The sequence below is a fragment of the Triticum dicoccoides genome, chromosome 3B, assembly GCF_002162155.2.
Source record: "Triticum dicoccoides isolate Atlit2015 ecotype Zavitan chromosome 3B, WEW_v2.0, whole genome shotgun sequence".
In the NCBI taxonomy this organism is placed as follows: domain Eukaryota; kingdom Viridiplantae; phylum Streptophyta; class Magnoliopsida; order Poales; family Poaceae; genus Triticum; species Triticum dicoccoides.
Window position 1 is genome coordinate 864116265 of NC_041385.1, and position 22986 is coordinate 864139250.

Consider the following 22986-nt stretch of genomic DNA (forward strand, 5'->3'; position numbering starts at 1 on the left):
GCGGGAGCCGGGGTCGGGGTTGGGGCCAGGGCCGTGGGCGAGCGCCGGGGACGGAGCCGGGGTCGGGGCCGGGGCCGGAGCCGGCGCCGGTGTCGGGGTCGGGGTCGGGGGAGAGCGCAGGGGCACGGCGAGGGCAGGGCTCCGGCGGCGCGACGGGGAAGAGAGAGTTTGCGGATTTGGCGGAAAAGAGGCGGGATCAAGAGATGAGTGGGGATTTTCGTGGTTAAGTGGGCATAACAGTAGCGCGTCTAAACAAAACGCGCCATAGCTACTCCAGGTAGCTATAGCGGTTTTATGAAGAAACCGCTACTGCTATATTGACTTATTGTAGCTCTTTTCTCAAAAAAGCGCTCCTGCTATAACCAGTACCTATATAACAGTTTTCCTGTTTGTTTCCTTCTATTTTATTTTCCTTTATTTTCTCTCACTTTTCTTTTCTTTTTTTCGAGAGCAGTGAACGAAGGGAAGGCGATATATATTGCATCATTTGACCGATAATATACGGTTCCTCAGCGTTGACATTTTCGTTTATGAGTGAGCTTCTTTCCCTTCTTATTCGTTAAAGGTAATGTAGTATTGATTCTTCTTTTGACGTATACTTCATCATCATCGTCATCTTCCCTCATTGGGTTGCCGTACTGGTCGTAGTCCTCCTCGTTGGCGACTCCATCCATTCCAATGATGTTCCTTTTTCCTCTCCTCATGACAACACAACTGGGATTCCGCGGGTCGGTTATGAAGAAGGATTGTGTCACGTGCTTAGCGTGTGTCATGGCTCGTTTTTTGCGATAGCGTTCACGGTAGCGCTCTTAGCGTCGGGTATAGTCATGATAGTGAAATACCAGTTTCCTCTTTCGACATTCCTAGCCCATCTGACACGGAACATCGTCGTGTTGTGTAGTCCAGAGTAGTCAAGCTCCCAAATCTCCTCGACCCTTCTGTAAATCTTTTCAGTTGCGTCGTTGTCGCTGCCAGTCATGCATTCCATCGTCACCCCCGAGTTCTGATCATCACTGTCCATATCTTTGGCCTTCGTGTAGAACGTGTATCCGTTGATATCGTTTGCCTAATAGGTTACGAGCTTGGGCGAGGGGCCATGAGCAATCCGTCCTTAGAGCCCTCCTCCGTGGGATTAGCAATAATATGCTCTTTGAACCAATGCAGGAAAGTGGAGTTGTGCTCTCTAGTAACTTCGTTGTCTGTCCTGCATACCCCCCCCCCCGGTCATGATACATCTTTGCGATAATTTCTTTCTCCAGTGCCACGAAAGGATCTACCTCGTCTAGGTGTTGTAGCACTACCAAATTTGCTCTGTCAAAGTCGCTGCATTGATCTGAGTATGCCACATGTAGCTCCCTGCGACCGTTGGAGTGACCTTCTCGTTCGAGCCTCCCATCGTGCTTGTTAACGGGCAAACCAACACCAACACCAGGCGGCTGGTCTGTTGCATATAGAAAATTCTCGCAGAAAGAGATGCACTCTTGTGTCAGATAGCCCTGGACGATGCTTCCATCCGGACGGGACATGTTACGAACAAATCCTTTGATGATCCCATTCATCCTCTCAAACGGCATCATGTTGTGCAGGAATGACAGCCCCAGGTCTATTATGTCATCCACAATATGGACACACAGAGGCACCATCAGGTCAAAGAACGCGCGCGGGAAATACATATCAAGCTCATTCAGGATCAAAACGATCTCTTCCTATAGCCTTTGGAGTTGCTTCACACTGATCGACTTTCGAGAGATGAAGTCGAAAAAGTTACAAAGACCAATAAGCGTGTCACAGACGTGCTTGTCCATTACCCCTCTAAGGGCAATAGGTAGTATCTGCGTCATCATCATATGACAGTCATGGGACTTCATCCCGCTGAACCTTTTTCTTGTCCGTGTCTAGATATCTGCTTATCTTGCCACAGTAACTGGAACTAACTTTGACTCCGGTAACGCACTTAAAGAATTGATCGATCTCAGCCTGACTTAAGGTGAAGCAAGAAGGGGGGCAATAATCATGTTCCTTTATTTTCTTCCCCTTCTTCTCCCGCGCCTTTGTCTTCGTCTCTATCTCGTCTGACTTTTTACGGGGCGGCATGTGCAGATCTTCCCTGATATTCAAATCTTGCAAGTCTTTTCTTGACTTCGGCCCATCCTTGGTCTTATCCGGCATGTTCATAAGTGTCGCGAGCAAGCTCTCAAGGACATTCTTACAGATATGCATTTGATCAAAGCAATGAGGTGTATCGAGTTTGTGCCAGTACTCCAAGTCCCAGAACATAGACCTCGTCTTCCATACCTTCAGCAGCGGCTCCGGCGCCTTTTTCATCATCTTTCCCGGCGCGGGGCACTACTTCCAGTTTTCAACAGCTCAGCGATTTTGGTGCCACTCTGCTTACGTGGAGGTCCTCGATGCTCAGCGTGACCATTGAATAGAGCTCCACGGTTTGTCCACGGGTCGTCCTGTTCGAGCCAGCTTCGATGCCCCATGTACATGATTTTCTTAGAGCTCCCACCTTTCCTTGACATTAGCTGTTGAGACGTCGTATCATCCATCCACCGCGTGCATCCGTAAATATCCATGGCACACCTAGCCTGTGACATATCCGTAACCGAGATAGTCGTGCACCATCATGATCAGTGCGGCTCTCATGTAGAAATACTCACCTTTGCTGGCGTCTCATATCTTGGCCGGTGTTTTCCATAACGTGTCTAACTCCTCTTGAAGTAGCCCAGATACGGATTAATATTTTTTCCTGGTTATTTCGACCCTTGAATCAGCATGCTCATGCGAATGTACTTCGACTTCATGCACAACCAGGGGGGGAGGTTGTACATCCATATAAACACGGGCCATGTGCTATGGTTGGTGTTCTGGTTGCCAAACGGATTCATGCCATCAGTACATGCGCCGAGCACGATGTTCCTTGCATCATATTTGAAATACTGATAGAAGTTGTTCCACGCTCTTCATTGGCTTCCATCCTTGACGTGTCTCAGCTTCGGATCATCTCCATCGTCGGGCTTCTTCCTCTCCGCGTGCCAGCGCATTAGCCAAACTATTCCTTTGCATTTTCGACATGGACATAAAACCTCTGTCAGGTTATTTTCTTTCTTGTCCTGCACCGCCGACCGCAACCACCTGTCCACCATCATTACACTGACCATCATGAACGTCTGCACGGTAATAATAAACAAATTGATTATAAAAATGCGTGCATGCATCAAAGTCATACAAAAATTCGGCATGAACTTCCCTAAAAATAGGAAATATAGATCTAGAGTTTTCCCGGAATTTGCCAAAACGGAAATGAATCGACATTTCGGCAAAACATAAGCAACTCAAAAGCACAATTCGGCGTCAACTCATGCCACACATACAATTTCCATCATATCGCACAATTATCATATCACACACACATACACATATTTCCATTTTGCAAAAGCATGAAATTTTAATCACCTCTATCTCGAGATCGAGCACAGGGTGGAGATGATGATGTAGGGAGATCAAAAGTGCACAAAGCTCTTCTTGACAAAGATAGATCTAGTGAGGGGGCAAATAGGTCACTTAACTAAATTCTACACCCACCTAGCTAGCTAATTTGGGCGGAGACAACTTCAACTAGTGGAGGGGGAAGGAAAAACAGAAAGGAGATGCATTAATGGAGGTGGTGTAGTTAGCTAGGAGTATTTAAGAGAGAGAAAGCTAGGTAGAAGAGGGAGAGTAATGGGGGGAGAAGTATTGAGGAAGAAGCAAAGTGAGAGAGAGAGGATGTGGGAGGTAGGGGAAAGGGAAGAGAGGAGATAGGGGAGGGGAGGACGTGGAAAAAGCTGGTGTTGTGCTGCATCTTACCAGTAGCGCGGGAGGCAAAACGCGCTACTGATAAGAGCGTAGCAGCCGGGCGCTTTTCACACACGCGCTACTGCTAAGCGGGGCCAAACATGTGGCCAATTTCAAAATTAGCAGCAGCGACCGGAGTAAAATGTGTGCTTCTACTATTGTATTAGCAGTAGCGCGTGTCGTGATACAGCACTGCTGCTAAACATAGGTTGGTGGGTATTGTCGGTCAACTTTTGTACCAGCGCGGTTTAGCCCACATGCGCTACTGCTAAATTTGTATCAGTAGCGAGTGTTTTGTACCCGCTCTACTGCTAATTAGCAGTAGCGCTTCTTTTTGTGCCGCAATGCTGCTAAGATTCTGTGTATATAAGGTTTCCCTAGTAGTGTTGGGCTGGAAGAGAGAAGAGAAATGCAGCCCGGGAAGGGTTTCCGGAGATAGAAAACTTCCGACGTTTAACCGGCTATAGTGACGCTATAGTTTAATGGTTGGGCTATCAAACGGACTCCAAATGCAACGAAATTTGGAATGCGGTCTACCTACACTATAATAAGACCGCAGGCCTACTTTCACCCCGTTCCGAGAATATTTTTATGCGACCTATAAAATAATATTTCGAAGGTGTTGCGGGTGTCGGTGTCAAAACCGGCGGATCTCAGTTAGGGGGTTCCGAACTGTGCGTCTAAGGCTAATGGTAATAGGAGGCAGGGGACACGATGTTTTACCCAGGTTCGGGCCCTCTCGATGGAGGTAATCCATACTTCCTGCTTGATTGATCTCGATGATATGAGTATTACAACAGTTGATCTACCACAAGATCATAGAGGCTAAACCCTAGAAGCTTGCCTATGATTATGATTGTTCCTGTCCTACGGACTAAACCCTTCGGTTTATATAGACATCGGAGGGGGCTAGGGTTACACAGAGTCAGTTACAGAGAAGAAGATCTACATATCCGAATTGCCAAGCTTGCCTTCCACGAAAAGGAGAGTCCCATCCGGACACGGGACGAAAGTCTTCAATCTTGTATCTTCATAGTCCAACAGTCTAGCCAAAGTATATAGTCCGGTTGTCCGAGGACCCCTTAATCCAGGACTCCCTCAGTAGCCCCTGAACCAGCTTCAATGACGATGAGTCCGGCGCGCAGATTTTCTTCTCCATTGCAAGGCGGGGTCTTCTCCAAATTCTTGAGAGTATTTTTGTAACGAGCAGTCTCCAGCTCCTCTTCAATGTCGTGCTCCTTGGCTTCTGTGCCTTAATAATGGTTGTATCCACGTGTCGACTGAATGTGAGAAGTCGAGGCATTTTTACATTTGCCACCCCGACCATGCGAGTAAATCGTCTATTTAAAGAGACGGGGATCCTCAGATACAAATCACACCATCTCCTCCCAGCGAGTATTCATGAGAGCGCGCCCGGAAAAATCCATACCACCATGGCCGGTCGTCGCGGTTCCTCCTCTCGCTCCCGTAGCACTAGTAGAGTTGCAGACCAAGGGGTTTCTCCGCCTGCGTACATGGTCCCCGTCCGAGCTATACTAGCCACTTATAATGGCCGGGAGCAAGCAGAGAGCTCTCCAAACCCATCAAAGGGAGAGAGGGTATGCTTCGTCCCCTATTTGCTGAGGGCCTCGGATTTCCAATCCATCCTTTCCTCCGTGGGCTCCTAGAGTTCTACGGCCTCCAGCTGCATAACTTTACCCCAGCCTCCATACTGCATATCGCAGGCTACGTTGTCTTCTGCGAGCTATTTCTGTATTGCGAAGCTCATTTCGAGCTGTGTAAGAAGCTATTCTGCCTCGTACCCCGCACTCAGGAGGGGTCAGTGTATCAAGTGGGCGGAGCCGAAATATGGCGCATCGCTGGGACCGGATACCTATCCGGTACCCCGCAGAAGACATCCGAAGACTTGCCTTCGGAGTGGTTCTACATGGAGGATGTCCCTCTTCCGGACCCTATTCGGAAAGGCCTTCCCGAGTTGTAAATGCCCCGTTAAAGAAACACCACAGCTGGCGCCCCAGGAGCCCCCATGAGGAAGATAACAGTGGGATCCTTTTCCTGATGGACACGATAAATACGCTGGCCAAATTAGGACTGACAATAATTGAGGTTATGTCCATATGTATAATGCGGGTAGTGCAGCCACTTCAATATCAGGGAAAACCCATGTGGCACTTCAATGGAGAAGGCGATGCCACCCGCTGCGGCCGTAAAGGTTCAGACTCTCCCGCCACTCTGGCGAAGATACTGTCCGATTTGTACAAAGGAGAAGAGGAGGATTTCATCCATATCAAGCCACGGGATGCATTCTCCATGTACAACACCCCAAGCTGGGTGAGTCTCTATCTTTTATTCCAGTCTTTTCAATATTTTTTAGCACAAATGTTTACTTTGTCAATTCAAAGCAGGAACTGCGAAGAGCTATGAGGTATGTTCACAACCCATCTCTAGAGCCAGAGGACCACAACCGGGCCCTCGACCCCGGACTCAAACAAGATCTGGACACATTTGTGGAGCTCGTTGACAGGAAATTTTATGAGCTCGTTGACAGGACATTTTAGAGTCCCAACTTCCAAAAAGGATTCCCTCTTTACACCTCACCCAACGCACATGTATTGCGTCTTACAGGGAAGGCCATCGGGGCGCCACGGCGAACCCGCGGTGACTCGCCAACAAGGGGCACCGAAGCCGGATAGGCTTAAAAGGAAGGCGGTCAGGACTGAGACGCCATTGCAAATGTATGTTTAAAAACCTTCCATGAAATTATCATCGTTAATATATAACAAGTTCCATTGTCTTCTAAAAGAAAAAGTGCTCGCCGGACTATATCCGGAGAGCCTGCGGGTCACGCCTCCGCCAGCCGGACTCTGAGGCCGGACTCAAGGGCGGAGGTCAACGCGGACGATCCTCCAACAGAGGATAAGGATAGATTTTCCGCTACAAACTCCGAACTGGAGAGCGTCATGGATCATAGGCGCCGTCGGGCCGCACTACGCGAACCTAATTTCTCTGAAGAGGCGTTCAATGCCTTCAACTCAGGTGACACATACATCCGGGCTGCTCAAGGTAGCCTCGCCAGGGCCACGAACAAGTACGTAAAGGATATACGGGTAAGAAAGTTTGATAAGTATGTATATCAGTAGCCCCTGAGACTTGAAACAGTTGGCACAACTAATTTAAGGATCCTCGAGTGCATAGGTTCTGACAGAGAAGAATACCCTGCTATCTAAAGAGCTGGAGGAGTACAAGGCCCAACTACGGACCCCAATTGCCGTGATGGAGGAGTCTACAAAGGCCCCATCTGGTAATACTTGTTTCGATCGAAAATAGTGGCATGTACCAATTTAGTATTCAGCATGAATGCAAATCTAACAATAGATTCTGCAGACAATCCCGGAGGCAATCCGGAGATCGTCCTAGAGGATGAGCAACATGTTCGGCGACATCTGAAGGCTGGCGAGCGTGTGCTTATAAAGGTTATAAAGGAGAAAACTACTCTCCAGGAGGCGAACACCCGACTGGACATCGAATTAAAGGATGTTCGGGCCCAGCTTGCTGACTCCATAAAGGAGAATAGGAGGCTTCGGCGCGGCATATTCAGTAAGTGCTCTAACGAACAACTATAACGTTCGGCGAAGAAGCGTGCTAACAGAATTATGTCTGTAGGTATGTTGACAAGTCGTCCCGAAGAGGAAATGCCTGGGTCTGCCGGCGATCTCCTGCAGGAGCTCTCACAACTGCATGAACAAGTACGGCAGGTGATGCAGGGTATTGCCCAGGCGTTATGGCCATCCGTCTCCCTACCAGGAGGCATGGGGGAGCTTGTAGAGATGCTCAAGGGAGCGCGACAGCGCTTCCGATTACGAAAGATATCGGCCTGCCAACAAGGCACAAGGGAAGCCTGGGCTATGGTGAAGACGCGATACACCAAGGCTGACCCGAACCACATGGCCGAGGTCTGACCTGTAGTGTCAGATGGGAAGGATATCCCTGTACATCTGGTGTTTGACCATGTAGCATTAGCCGCTAAGTATTCCCAACAGGACTATAGGCTAGACAGCCTGTTGGATGGTATAGAAGAAGAATTTAGTCAGTCTAAGTGTCTTTGTACTTCGAAGGACACATTTTGTCCCTAGCCGGATTGTAAATCATTTGTCTTGGCAGACCTTTTCACTTCAACCTCTGGACCCAACAGTCCGGAATGTATCCGAATACCCGCTCGGTTACGTGAAAACCGGGGCACGCATGGAAACCAGTCGTAGGGGTCATAAGTGTTTGAACAGACAAGTACCCAACTAGTTATGTTATATTACATAGGTAGTAAGAAACATCTTCCAGGGAGAATAGTTCCGTTAAGGGTTCCTTTCTCTGGGTGTGCATGCATTGATGTGCATGTCCGAACTGCGAAAATTTACGCAGGATATAAGCATTTGGGGGCATGTTTTGTAATAGGTAAAATACATCTTTTGTTCACCGACCGAATATTCCCTTAAGAACGCTAGCTTTCGGCTTCACCCAGTCTGAGGTACACATCGGGCTGACCTGCAGTAACAATCGCAGAGGTGCTCAAGTCATATCAATGCATATAGTGGTGAAAAAAGGCACATATGGAGAAGTGACGCATATGTGGTGGGCATAAAGCCCAGAAGGCAATTAAGCTTCTGTGAAAGAAGCCCCCAGGTATATTGAGCGCGCATAGCGCGGCCAAAGTGTGCGGTCAAAGCATACTTGAAGCTTTTAAGGCTATATATATATATAAAGGAGAGAGAGAGGGTATAATTTAAAAAGGAAGACGGAGGTAAGGAGACAAACACAAAGTTGGGCACTAGGCGTAGAATCTTCGGAGTCTGGCCGCATTCCATGGGTTCGGCTCGAGTCGATTGTCTGATGCATCACGCAGACGGTACGCCCCTCCGGTGAGAACTTTGTCAATGATGAAGGGGCCTTCCCATTTGGACTTGAGTTTGTCTTTTTTCTTCTCCGGTAGGCGTAGAACGAGTTCGCCAATGTTATATGTTTTGGCCCGTAGTTCTCTGCTTTGATACCTTCGAGCTTGCTGTTGATAGAATGCGGAATGAGCCTTTGCGATGTCACGCTCCTCCTCCAAGGCATCTAGGCTGTCCTTCCGATCTAGCTCGGCTTCTCTCTCTTCGTACATGCGCACTCTAGGTGAGTCATGGATGATATCACAGGGTAGCACTGCTTCTGTGCCGTACACCATAAAAAATGGTGTGTATCCAGTTGTGCGATTTGGCGTTGTACGCAGCCCCCATAGTATGGAGTCGAGATCCTCGACCCTGTGCGTATCTGATTCCTTCTAGGATCGCACTAGTATGGGTTTATTGCCGCTCATAATAAGACCATTCGCTCGTTCGACTTGACCATTTGTTTGGGGGTGATAGACAGAGGCGTAATCAAGTTTTATGCCCATTTTGCTGCACCAGGTTTACACCTCGTCGGCTGTGAAGTTTGAGTTGTTATCGGTGATGATGCTGTGGGGGACACCGTAGCGGTGTACGACCCCGGATATAAAGTCTATCACAGGTCCGAACTCGGCCGTTTTAACTGGCTTGGCTTCTATCCATTTGGTGAATTTATCGACCATGCCCAACAAGTATTTCTTCTTATGGCTTCCTCCTTCAAGGGGTCCAACCATATCGAGCCCCCAGACCGCAAAGGGCCAAGTTATGGGGATTGTTTGGAGGGCGGTAGGTGGCATATGGCTTTGATTTGCAAACAGCTGGCAACCGACGCAATGTTGGACAAGGTCCTGTGCATCTGCCCGGGCTGTCGGCTAGTAGAAACCTATACGGAAGGCCTTGGTTACGAGTGCCCAAACTGCGGCATGGTGGCCGCCAAGTCCGGCGTGAATTTCGGCCAAAAGCTGCGGCCCTTCCTCTTCGGAGATGCACCTTTGGAGCACTCCGGTCGGGCTTTTCTTATAAAGCTCTCCCTTATGGACGTTGTAGGCTTTAGAGCGCCGCACAATGCAACGTGCCTCATTTTGGTCCTCAAGGAGTTCCTGCCTATTTAAGTAGGCTAAGAAGGGTTCTGTCCACGGGGCGATGACTGCCATAATCACGTGGGCCGAATGTGTTATTTCGGTGGCGGAGCCTCCAATTACGTCAGATTGTTCCGGATCTGTGGTTGTATGCAGATCCGGAATGGTATTGCCAGTCTCCCCTTCCCATACCACCGATGGCTTGAACAGCCTTTCTAAAAAAATATTAGGTGGACGGGGTCGCGTGTAGCGCCGATGCGGGCAAGGATATCCGCCGCTTGATTGTTTTCTCGAACCACATGGTAGAATTCAAGCCCCTCGAACCGAGCTGGCATTTTGAGAACAGCGTTGCGGTAGGCCGCCTTTTTTGGGTCCTTGGCGTCAAAGTCTCCATTTATTTGAGTTATTGCGAGATTTGAATCCCCACGTACTTCTAGGCATTGAATGCCCATGGAGATTGCCATCCGAACACCGTGCAACAATGCCTCATACTCGACTGCATTGTTGGAATCTGTATAAAGTATTTGGAGTACGTATTGGACTATATATCCGGTGGGGGACGTTAGGACAACGCGAGCCACTACACCACCTAGCATCTTAGAGCCGTCAAAGTGCATGATCCAATTGAAGTACGCGCCGTACTCTTTAGGGAGTTCGACTTCTGTCCATACGGCGACGAAGTCGACCAGTACTTGTGACTTAATGGCTCGTCGTGGTTTGTATTTTATGTCGAACATGAGGAGCTTGATAGCCCATTTAGCAATCCGGCCCGTGGCGTTGCGGTTACTTATTATGTCATTGAGTGGTACTTCGGAGGCCACCGTGATTGAACACTCTTGACAGTAGTGTCGTAGTTTTCGGGATGCCATGACGACCGCGTATGCTATCTTTTGATAATGTGGGTACCGTGACTTGCATGGAGTGAGTACAGTGGATACGTAGTATACCGGTTTTTGAAGTGGGAATTTATGTCCATCTGTCTCTCGTTCGACGACGAGCACTGCGCTTACAACCTGGTGTGTTGCAGCTATATATAGCAGCATGGGTTCGCCGACACTTGGTGCTGCCAGGATTGGATTGGTGTCCAAGAGTGTTTTTATTTCCTCCAGCCAAGCCATAGCCGCATCCGTCCATTCGAAGTGTTCGGTGCATCGAAGAAGGCGATAAAGAGGCAGTGCATTTTCTCCTAATCAGGAGATAAAGGGGCTTAAGGCGGCCACGCATCCAGTTAATTTCTGGATCTGCTTGAGGTCTGTTGGGGTAGCCAACTGTGACAGAGCTCGGATTTTAGCCGGGTTTGCTAAGATTCCTCTATTGGAAACAATAAAGCCCAAGAGTTTCCGGCTGGTACGCCGAAAACGCATTTTTCCGGGTTGATGTCATATGTTCGGAGATTGTCGAACGTAAGCCTCAAGTTGTCTATTAATGATTCGACGTGTCTGGTTTTGATGACCACATCGTCTACATAAGCATGGACTGTTTTGCCGATTTGTGTTTCCAGGCATGTCTGAATCATGCGTTGATAGGTTGCACTGGCGTTTTTGAGCCCGAAAGGCATGGTGTTAAAACAGAAGGGACCGTATGGAGTGATAAATGCCGTTGCGGCTTGATCGGACTCTGCCATCTTGATTTGATGGTATCCGAAGTATGCGTCGATGAAACACAATGAGTCGTGTTCTGCGGTAGCATCAATAATTTGATTGATGCTGGGGAGGGGGAAGGGATCCTTAGGGCAAGCCTTATTAAGGTCTTTGAAATCGACACATAGGGGCCAGGATTTTTCCTTCTTTGGTACCATCACCAGCCTTGCTAGCCAGTCCGGATGTTTTATTTCTCTGGTGAATCCGGCTTTGAGTAGCTTGGCTAGCTCTTCTCCCATGGCTTGTCGCTTGGGTTTTGAAAAGCACTGAAGAGTCTGCTTGACCGGCTTGTATCCCTTTAGTATGTTTAGGCTATGTTCAGCCAGCATGCGTGGGATACCTGGCATGTCTGAAGGATGCCAGGCGAAGATGTCCCAGTTCTCGTGCATGAACTCTCGTAGTGCAGTGTCTATTGTGGGGTTCAGCTATGCCCCAATTGATGTTGTTTTTGTAGGGTCCATTGGGTGGACCTAGAGTTTGACTATTTCATCTGCTAGTTTCAAAGAGGTGGACTTGGGTCGTTTGTCGAGTATCACGTCGTCCCTGTCCACTGCGGAGCGCAGAGCAGTTAACTCTTTGTCCGCGAGGGCTTCGGATAATGCCTCCAGGGCTAGTGTGGCGGTTTTATTTTCGGCGCAGAGTGCTATGTCCGGATCACTAGCTAGGGTGATGATTCCATTGGTCCCCGGCATCTTGAGCTTCATGTACCCGTAATGGGGTATAGCTTGGAAGCTTGTGAATGCCTCCCGCCCTAAAAGGCCATGGTATCCACTGCTAAGCGGGGCCACTTGGAATGTGATTTCTTCAGACCTATAATTGTCCGAAGTGCCGAATACCACATCCAGTCTGACTTTTCCCATGCATTGTGCCTCCCGACTAGGGATGATTCCTCTGAAGGTCGTGCTGCTTTGCTCAATGCGGCTCTTATCTATTTCCATTTTGTTAAGAGTTTCCTCATAGATGAGGTTTAATCCGCTGCCGCCGTCCATGAGCACTTACGTAAGCCGGAAGACGTCCACAATTAGAGTAAGGACCAAAGCGGCTGGTGCTCGGACTGTTAGGCATTGAAGTTCGTCGCTGGCATTGAAGGTTATGGCCGTATTGTTCCACGGGTTTATTGCTGCGACGTGGCAGACTTCGGTGAGGCTGCAGAGCGCTCGCTTGCGCCTGTTGTTTGAGGCGAAAGTCTCGAAGACTATTAGTACTATATTGTTATTTTCTGCGGGATGGTGCTCTGCGGTATTGTTGATGGGAAGGTCCTCGCCGCTCTTGGCCACCTGCCGGAGTATCCAACTTGCACTAAGGTTGTGTGTTGGTATGATGCCCGGTGTGCTGTGAATTTTGCATGGCCTGTTGAGCCATCCCTCCAATACGGTTCCACGCCCTGTAGAGGGCTTTGGCTTCTTTGTAATTGGGTTGGGTGACTAATGAGAGTGCACCCTTTTAGTTCAGACGAGGGCTTTAGTTAGGGTTGGAGGATCCTAGAATTTCGTTTGGGTTTTCCAGGCGCTTTCCATCGCACAATACTTCTGTACTATGGCCGCTAAGTCGGCGAAGTGTGCTATGGCACGGCGACTTATGTTGTTGAGAATTCCCTTGTCCATATAATTTTTGCAAAAGAATGAGATTGCGTCTTCCTCGTGACAGTCCTTAACCTTTCTCATTACAAGGAGGAATCTGGCCCAGAAGTGGTGTACTGTCTCTTGGGGTTCTTGTCTGATGTGGGAAAGATCACTTGTGTCTGGATTGGTGGGTAGAGTTAAGTCCACATCCTGACCCAATCTGAGACCCGAGGGCAAAGGAGCTCCCGAGCATGGCAGCTCGGGCTCCGGGATGTTGCCCAATATTTGTGGCCCGTTGCCCGATTCTAAGTTTGGAGCCTGGGCCATGTCCTCCCGTAGACTGGTATCCGGCTCGGAGAGCTCGGGAATCCGGACATAGTTCATCCTCAAAATAGAGGAAGAATCACTGTTTTGTTCCTCCACCACCGCTATCTGAAGAGTGATCGGCGGAGAGTTAATCTCCCTTAGGTCGGGTTTAAGCCGAATCCGATCATAGTCCGTAGTGACTCCCAGGGCGGCGATGCGATCCAAGAGCTCGTTTATGGAGGAGAGCTCCATTGGATCCATCTGCTCGGTAAGTTCCGGGCTGACGTGGTGGCTGTTCTTGATGACTTGTGAAGTCATCGTCGGCGCGGCGGCGGAACGGGCGGCCATGACGAAGCCACACAGCCGGAGAGTCTGGCCTATAGCCAGGGTTCCTCCATAGGTGATTTTGTCCTTGACATAGAGGCGAGCCATCAAGCCTTATCGGGACAGCACAGTGGAACTCTCAATGAAAGCACCAATGTCGGTGTCAAAACCGACGGATCTCGGGTAGGGTGTCCCGAACTGTGCATCTAAGGCTAATGGTAACAGGAGGCAGGGGACACGATGTTTTACTCGGGCTCGGGCCCTCTCGATGGAGGTAATACCCTACTTCCTACTTGATTGATCTTGATGATATGAGTATTACAAGAGTTGATCTACCACGAGATCGTAGAGGCTAAACCCTAGAAGCTGGCCTATGATTTTGATTGTTCTTGTCCTACGGACTAAACCCTCTGGTTTATATAGACACCGGAGGGGGCTAGGGTTACACAGAGTCGGTTACAGAGAAGAAGATCTACATATCCGAATGGCCAAGCTTGCCTTCCATGCAAAGGAGAGTCCCATCCGGACACGGAACGAAGTCTTCAATCTTGTATCATCATAGTCCAATAGTCCGGCCAAAGTATATAGTCCGGCTATCCGAGGACCCCTTAATCCAGGACTCCCTCAGCGGGCGCGTGCGAGTGTGTTTGGGCTCCGAACGGATAACAGAGAGAACGAGGGACCCGGCAACTACGAACGGATGCAAGTTTTGAGAATGGTTCGTGTGTGTACCCAAGATTGTTGAGATCCACTTTTGTCATTCCGTTCGGCGGGTATACACTTACCCCGTGCTACATCCCGAGCTTGCGTTGGTTTTCCCCGAAGAGGAGAGGATGATGCAGCACAGTAGCGTAAGTATTTCCCTAAGTTTTTGAGAACCAAGGTATCAATCCAGCAGGAGGTCACACGCAAGTCCCTCATACCTGCACAAAATGATAACTACTCGCAACCAACGCGATTAGGGGTTGTCAATCCCTTCACGGTCACTTACGAGAGTGAGACCTGATAGAGATAATATTTTTGGTATTTTTGGTATAAAGATGCAAAGTAAAAAGTAAAAGCAAAGCAAGTAAATAAAGTAATGGAGATTGATATGATGAGAATAGACCCGGGGGCCATAGGTTTCACTAGTGGCTTCTCTCAAGAGCATAAGTATTCTACGGTGGGTGAACAAATTATTGTTGAGCAATTGATAGAATTGAGCATAGTTATGAGGTTATCTAGGTATGATCATGTACATAGGCATCACGTCCGTGACAAGTAGACCGAAATGATTCTGCATCTACTACTATTACTTCACTCATCAACCGCTATCCACCATGCATCTAGAGTATTAAGTTAAAAATAGAGTAACGCTTTAAGCAAGGTGACATGATGTACAGGAATAAATTCATGCAATATGATAAATACCCCATCTTGTTATCCTCGATGGCAACAATACAATACGTGCCTTGCAACCCTTTCTGACACTGGGTAAGGACACCGCAAGATTGAACCCAAAGCCATGCACTTCTCCCATTGCAGGATCTACCAATCTAGTTGACCAAACCAAACGGATAATTCGAAGAGACTTGCAAAGATAACTCAATCATACATAAAAGAATTCAGAGAAGATTCAAAAATATTATTCATAGATAAGCAGGATCATAAACCCACAATTCATCGGTCTCAACAAACACACCGCAAAAAGAAGATTACATCGAATAGATCTCCACGAGAGAGGGGGAGAACATTGTATTGAGATCCAAAAAGAGAGAAGAAGCCATCTAGCTACTAGCTATGGACCCGAAGGTCTGAAGTAAACTACTCACACTTCATCGGAGGGGCTATGGTGTTGATGTAGAAGCCCGCCGTGGTAGATGCCCTCTCCGGCGGAGCTCCAGAACAGGCCCCAAGATGGGATCTCGTGGATACAGGAAGTTACGGTGGTGGAATTAGATTTTTGGCTCTGTATCTAGTCTATTGGGGGTACGTAGGTATATATAGGAGGAAGGAGTACGTCGGTGGAGCGTCAGGGGGCCCACAAGGCAGGGGGGCGCGCCCAGGGGTGGGGGCGCCCTCCACCCTCGTGACCTCCTCGGAAGCTTCTTGGAGTAGGGTCCAAGTCTCCTGGATCACGTTCTTTGAGAAGATCATGTTCCCGAAGGTTTCATTCCGTTTGGACTCCGTTGATATTCTGTTTCTTCGAAATACTAAAATAGGAAAAAAACAACAATTCTGGGCTGGGCCTTCGGTTAATAGGTTAGTCCCAAAAATAATATAAAACTGGAAAATAAAGCCAATTATAGTCCAAAACAATAGATAAAGTAGCATGGAGCAATCAAAATCTATAGATACGTTGGAGACATATCACGCATCCCCAAGCTTAATTCCTGCTCGTCCTCGAGTAGGTAAATGATAAAAAGAGAATTTTTTATGCGGAGTTATACTTTGGCATAATTTCAATGTAAATCTTCTTAATTGTGATATGAATATTCATATCCGAAAGATTCAAGACAAAAGTTCATATTGACATAAAAATAATAATACTTCAAGCATACTAATCAAAGCAATCATGTCTTCTCAAAATAACATGGCAAAAGAAAGTTCATCCCTACAAAATCATATAGTTAGGCTATGCTTCATTTTCGTCACAAAAAGATGTTCCCAACTTCTATACCCCCGATGACAAGCCAAGCAATTATTTCATACTTAAATAATCTCAAACTTTTTCAACCTTCACGCAATACATGAGCGTGAGCCATGGATATAGCACTATGGGTGGAATAGAATATGATGATGGGGATTGCATGGAGAAGACAAAAAAGGAGAAAGTCTCACATTGACGAGGATAATCAACGGGCTATGGCGATGGCCATCAATTGATGTCAAAATGAGGAGTAGGGATTGCCATGCAACGGATGCACTAGAGCTATGAATGCTCAACAAAAGAAAACTAGTGGGTGCGCATCCAACTTGCTTGCTCATGAAGACCTAGGGCATTTTGAGGAAGCCCATCGTAGGAATATACAAGCCAAGTTCTATAATGAAAAATTCCCACTAGTATAAACAAGACAACTTAAAAGACTCACTATATGAAAAAAACATGGTGCTACTTTGAAGCACAATATATGAGCCTCACTACATTAAGAACAAGTTGCTACTTTGAAGCACAAGTGTGGAAAAAGGATAGTAGCATTGCCCCTTTTTTTGGGCCTTTCCTTTTTTTTATTTTGGCCTTTCTCTTTTTTTTGGGGGGGGGGACATTGCTCTATTGAATGATGATCATCACACTTCTATTTACTTACAACTCAATGATTACAACTCGATACTAGAACAAGATATGACTCTATATGAATGCCTCCGGCGGTGTACCGGGATGGTGCAATGAATCAAGAGTGACATGTATGAAAAATAATGCATGGTGGCTTTGCCACAAATACGATGTCAACTACATGATCATGCAATGGCAATATGACAAAAGTAAAGTATGTCATGATGATGATGAACGGAACGGTGGAAAGTTGCATGGCAATATATCTCGCAATGGCTATGGAAATGCCATAATAGGTAGGTATGGTGGCTGTTTTGAGGAAGATATAAGGAGGTTTATATGTGATAGAGCGTATCGTATCACGGGGTTTGGATGCACCAGCGAAGTTTGCACCAACTCTCAAGGTGAGAAAGGGCAATGCACGGTACCGAAGAGGTTAGCAAAGGCGGAAAGGTAAAAGTGCGTATAATCCATGGACTCAACATTAGTCAAAAGAACTCATATACTTATTGCAAAAATTTAGAAGTCATCAAAAATCAAGTACTACACGCGTGCTCCTAGGGGGATAGATTGGTAGGAAAAGACCATCGCTCGTCCCCGACCGCCACTCATAAGGATGCACAAGCCAGGTACACCCCATGTTTCAAATTTGTTACACAACTTTAACCATACGTGCATGCTACGGGATTTGCAATCTTCAACACAACTATTTCTCAAATTCACAACTACTCAACTAGCACGACTTTGAAATTATCACCTCCATATCTCAAAACAATTATCAAGCATCAAACTTATCTTAGTATTCAACGCACTCAAAAGATAGTTTCACATATTTTGAACACCAAGTATATTAACATTAAGCAAATTACCATGCTATTAACGACTCTCAAAATAATCTAAGTGAAGCATGAGAGATCAAGTTTCTTTAAAACAAATCCACCACCGTGCTCTAAAAGATCTAAGTGAAGCACTAGAGCAAAAATTATCACGCTCAAAAAGATATAAGTGAAGCACTATGAGCAAAACTATCAAGCTCAAAAGATATAAGTGAAGCACGTAGAGTATTCTAACAAATTTCAAATCATATATGGCTCTCTCAAAAGGTGTGTACAGCAAGGATGATTGTGGTAGACTAACAAGCAAAGACTCAAATAATACAAGACGCTCCAAGCAAAACACATATCATGTTGGTGAACAAAAATATAGCTCCAAGTAAATTACCGATGGAAGTGGACGAAAGAGGGGATACCTTCCGGGGCATCCCCAAGCTTTGACTTTTTGGTGTCCTTGGATTATATTGGGGGTGACATGGGCATCCCCAAGCTTAGGCTCTTGCCACTCCTTATTCCATAATCCATCAAAAGAATTCACCCAAAACTTGAAACTTCACAACACAAAACTCAATAGAAATCTCGTGATCTCCGTTAGAGAAAGAAAACAAAAGAATACTTTAAGGTACTGTAATGAACTCATTCTTTATTTATATTGGTGTTAAACCTACTGTATTCCAACTTCTCTATGGATTATAAACTATTTTACTAGCCATAGATTCATCAAAATAAGCAAACAACACACGCAAAACAGAATCTGTCAAAAACAGAACAGTCTATAGTAATCTGTAACTAACGCAAAATCCTAGAACCCAACAAATTCTACGAAAATTAGACGACCTGGGAAATTTGTTTATTGATCAGCAGAAATTGGAATCAGTATTTTATCACGTTCTGGTGATTTTTAACAATTCAGGTACTGAGCGCAAAGATTCTGGACATTACAGCCAGATCAAATAACTATCTTCCAAGAAGATCTAATAGGTTTAACTTGGCACAAACACTAATTAAAAGATAAAAACACATATAAATAGAATCTAGATGGATTATTTATTCCTAAACAGAAGCAAAAACAAAAAACACAAAATAAAATTGGGTTGCCTCCCAACAAGCGCTATCGTTTAACGCCCCTAGCTAGGCATAAAAGCTAGGATAGATCTAGGTATTGCCATCTTTGGTAGGCAATCCATCAGTGGCTCTCATGATAGATTCATATGGTAATTTTATTTTCTTCCTAGGAAGGTGTTCCATGCCCTTCTTTAAGGGAAATTGAAATCTAATATTTCATTCCTTCATATCAATAATTACACCAATCGTTCTAAGGAAAGGTCTACCAAGAATAATAGGACATGAAGGATTGCAATCTATATCAAGAACGATAAAATCTACGGGCACATAATTCCTATTTGGAGCAATAAGCACATCATTAATTCTTCCCATAGGTTTTTTGATAGTGGAATCCGCAAGATGCAAGTTTAGAGAGCAATCATCAAAGTCGCGGAAATCTAGCAAATCACACGAAGTTTTAGGAATAGTAGAGACACTAGCACCCAAATCACACAAAGCATGAAACTCATAATTTTTAATTTTAATTTTAATAGTAGGTTCCCACTCATCATGGAGTTTCCTAGGGATAGAAACTTTCAACTCAAGCTTTTCTTCATAAGATTGCATCAAGGCATCAACAATATGTTCGGTAAAGGCCTTATTTTGACTATAAGCATGAGGAGAATTTAACACGGATTGCAACAAGGAAATACAATCAATTAAAGAGCAATTCTCATAACTAAATTCCGTGAGATCCAAAATAGTGGGTTTAGCAATATCTAGATTTTTATATCTTTCAATCCCACTTTTATCAATTTCATCATCAAGATCTAAAAGCTCAAAATTCTTAGAACGACTTGTAGGTAAAGGAAGATCATATTCAGTTTCATCAAGATTCACATTGCAAAACAAAGATTTAATAGGGGACACATCAATAACTTTCAGATCTTCATCTTGATTTTCATAGTTATTCGGTTTAGCGGCCATCTTATTGACTAAGGTACCTTGCATATCCGAAATTTCAGCGGTCATCTTTTCAAGACAAGCAATTTGGGCTCTTACACCATCAGATTCTTTGGACATATCATCGAGCTCTTTATTCATATAACTCATAAAACTCTTTTGTTCGTTAAGCTCGTTTCTAAAGAAATTATTATGCTCAAATTGCAAGACCATAAACTTCCTGACATTGTTTTCGATCTCTTCTAGCCTTTTAAGGTGAAGATCACCAAACTTACGTAAGGCCATCGCGACAAACAAGCAAACTAACACACGAGAAAACAAAAGGACGAGGAAAAGGCAACAGAGAGAGAGGAGGAGATTGGGAAAGAGAAGGCGAATAAAATGGCAAGGGTGAAGTGGGGGAGAGGAAAATGGAAAATAATGTAATGCGAGAGATAGGGATTGTGATGGGTACTTGGTATGTTGACTTTTGCGTAAGCCTTCCCGGCAACGGCGCCAGAAATCCTTCTTGCTACGTCTCGAGCTTGCATTGGTTTTCCCCGAAGAGGAGAGGATGATGCAGCACAGTAGCGTAAGTATTTCCCTCAGTTTTTGAGAACCAAGGTATCAATCCTGTAGGATGTCACGCGCAAGTCCCTCGTACCTGCACAAAACGATAGCTACTCGCAACCAACGCGATTAGGGGTTGTCAATCCCTTCACGGTCATTTACGAGAGTGAGACCTGATAGAGATAATATTTTTGGTATTTTTGGTATAAAGATGCAAAGTAAAAAGTAAAAGCAAAGCAAGTAAATAAAGTAATGGAGATTGATATGATGAGAATAGACCCGGGGGCCATAGGTTTCACTAGTGGCTTCTCTCAAGAGCATAAGTATTCTACGGTGGGTGAACAAATTACTGTTGAGAAATTGATAGAATTGAGCATAGTTATGAGGTTATCTAGGTATGATCATGTATATAGGCATCACGTCCCTGACAAGTAGACCGAAACGATTCTGCATCTACTACTATTACTCCATTCATCGACCGCTATCCAACATGCATCTAGAGTATTAAGTTAAAATTAGAGTAACGCTTTAAGCAAGATGACATGATGTAGAGGAATAAATTCATGCAATATGATAAATACCCCATCTTGTTATCCTCGATGGCAACAATACAATACGTGCCTTGCAACCCTTTCTATCACTGGGTAAGGACACTGCAAGATTGAACCCAAAGACATGCACTTCTCCCATTGCAAGAACTACCAATCTAGTTGGCCAAACCAAACGGATAATTCGAAGAGACTTGCAAAGATAACTCAATCATACATAAAAGAATTCAGATAAGATTCAAATATTATTCATAGATAAGCTGGATCATAAACCCACAATTCATCGGTCTCAACAAACACACCGCAAAAAGAAGATTACATCGAATAGATCTCCACGAGAGAGGGGGAGAACATTGTATTGAGATTCAAAAAGAGAGAAGAAGCCATCTAGCTACTAGCTATGGACCCGAAGGTATGAAGTAAACTACTCACACTTCATCTGAGGGGCTATGGTGTTGATGTAGAAGCCCCCCGTGGTAGATGCCCTCTCCGGCGGAGCTCCGGAACAGGCCCCAAGATGGGATCTCATGGATACAGGAAGTTTCAGCGGTTTAATTAGGTTTTTGGCTCCGTATCTGGTCTATTGGGGGTACGTAGGTATATATAGGAGGAAGGAGTACATCGGTGGAGCGTCATGGGGCCCACGAGGCAGGGGGGCGCGCCCTCCACCCTCGTGACCTCCTCGGAAGCTTCTTGGAGTAGGGTCCAAGTCTCCTGGATCACGTTCGGTGAGAAGATCACGTTCCTGAAGGTTTCATTCCATTTGGACTCCGTTTGATATTCTGTTTCTTCAAAATACTGAAATAGGCAAAAAAACAGCAATTCTGGGCTGGGCCTCCGGTTAATAGGTTAGTCCCAAAAATAATATAAAAGTGGAAAATAAAGCCCATTATAGTCCAAAACAATAGATAAAGTAGCATGGAGCAATCAAAAATTATAGATACGTTGGAGAAGAATCACCCCGCCTCCTGTCAGATTGACCCATTTGCACCGACACGAAGGGATCTTAAAAGAAGGTCCATAGTCAAGTTCCCATATCTCAAAAAAGTACCCATATCTTCTCTATGTAACCATAATATGTGTCCTTTTTCCTATTGTTGTTTGTTGCATCCAATAGGACACCACTATCTTTATTGGTGCTCTTTTTATCTTCGGCGATCGTGTAAAATGTAGAAGATGGTGACTTGGCCAACAAGTACAGCTCATCTCTAACAGTGTTGTCAGCAATGAGTTGTGTTTAGTGCCAACTGCCGAAATCGTCATGTCTGTACATTTAATCCAGGGCTCAAACTGCTCTCGGTTCTTTGATTGTACAATATCCATGTGTTCCTTGATATACGAAGCCACCAAGGTGGAATTTTGTAGAACTGTGTACTGTGCTTGCGCCCAAGAAGGCTCGTCCATACATGTTATTGAATCATTTGCTAGCGTGTCTTTTCCACCCAGTCTCCCCTCATGCCGTGATTGACGAACACGAATCGCCTTCTAGTCAGGAATGAAGTCAACACAAAATTCAATGACCTCCTCTGTTTCATTGCCCTTGGAGATGCTTGCTTCTAGCATAGCACAATTATGAACATATTTCTTGAATACACCCATGAATCTCTCAAAGGGGAACATATTGTGTAGAAATACAGGACCCCGAATGGCAATCTCTTCGACTTGGTGAACTAGGGTGTCCGTCATGATATCGTCTATCATGATATTGAAGAAGGATGGTGGGAACACCATCTTGAAACAGACAAGACATTGCATGAAATCATTCTGTAACCTTGGTAAGATTTCTGGATCGATTACCTTCTGAGAAATTGCATTCAGGAATGCACATAGCTTCACAATGGCTAATCGAACGTTTTCCGATAAAAGCCCCCTATATGCAACTGGAAGTAATTGCGTCATAATCACGTGACAGTCATGAGACTTTAGGTTATGGAATTTTTCTCTATAACATTTATTTTTCCCTTTATATCCGACGAGGAGCCAGACGGGACCTTCATACTGAGCAGACATTCAAAGAAGATGTCCTTCTCTTCTGGTAAGAGCGCAGTTGGCAGGACCTTGATACTGCTTTGGATGCATGCCATCTTTTTCGTGCATATGTTGCTCGTCCTCCCGTGCCTCTGGTG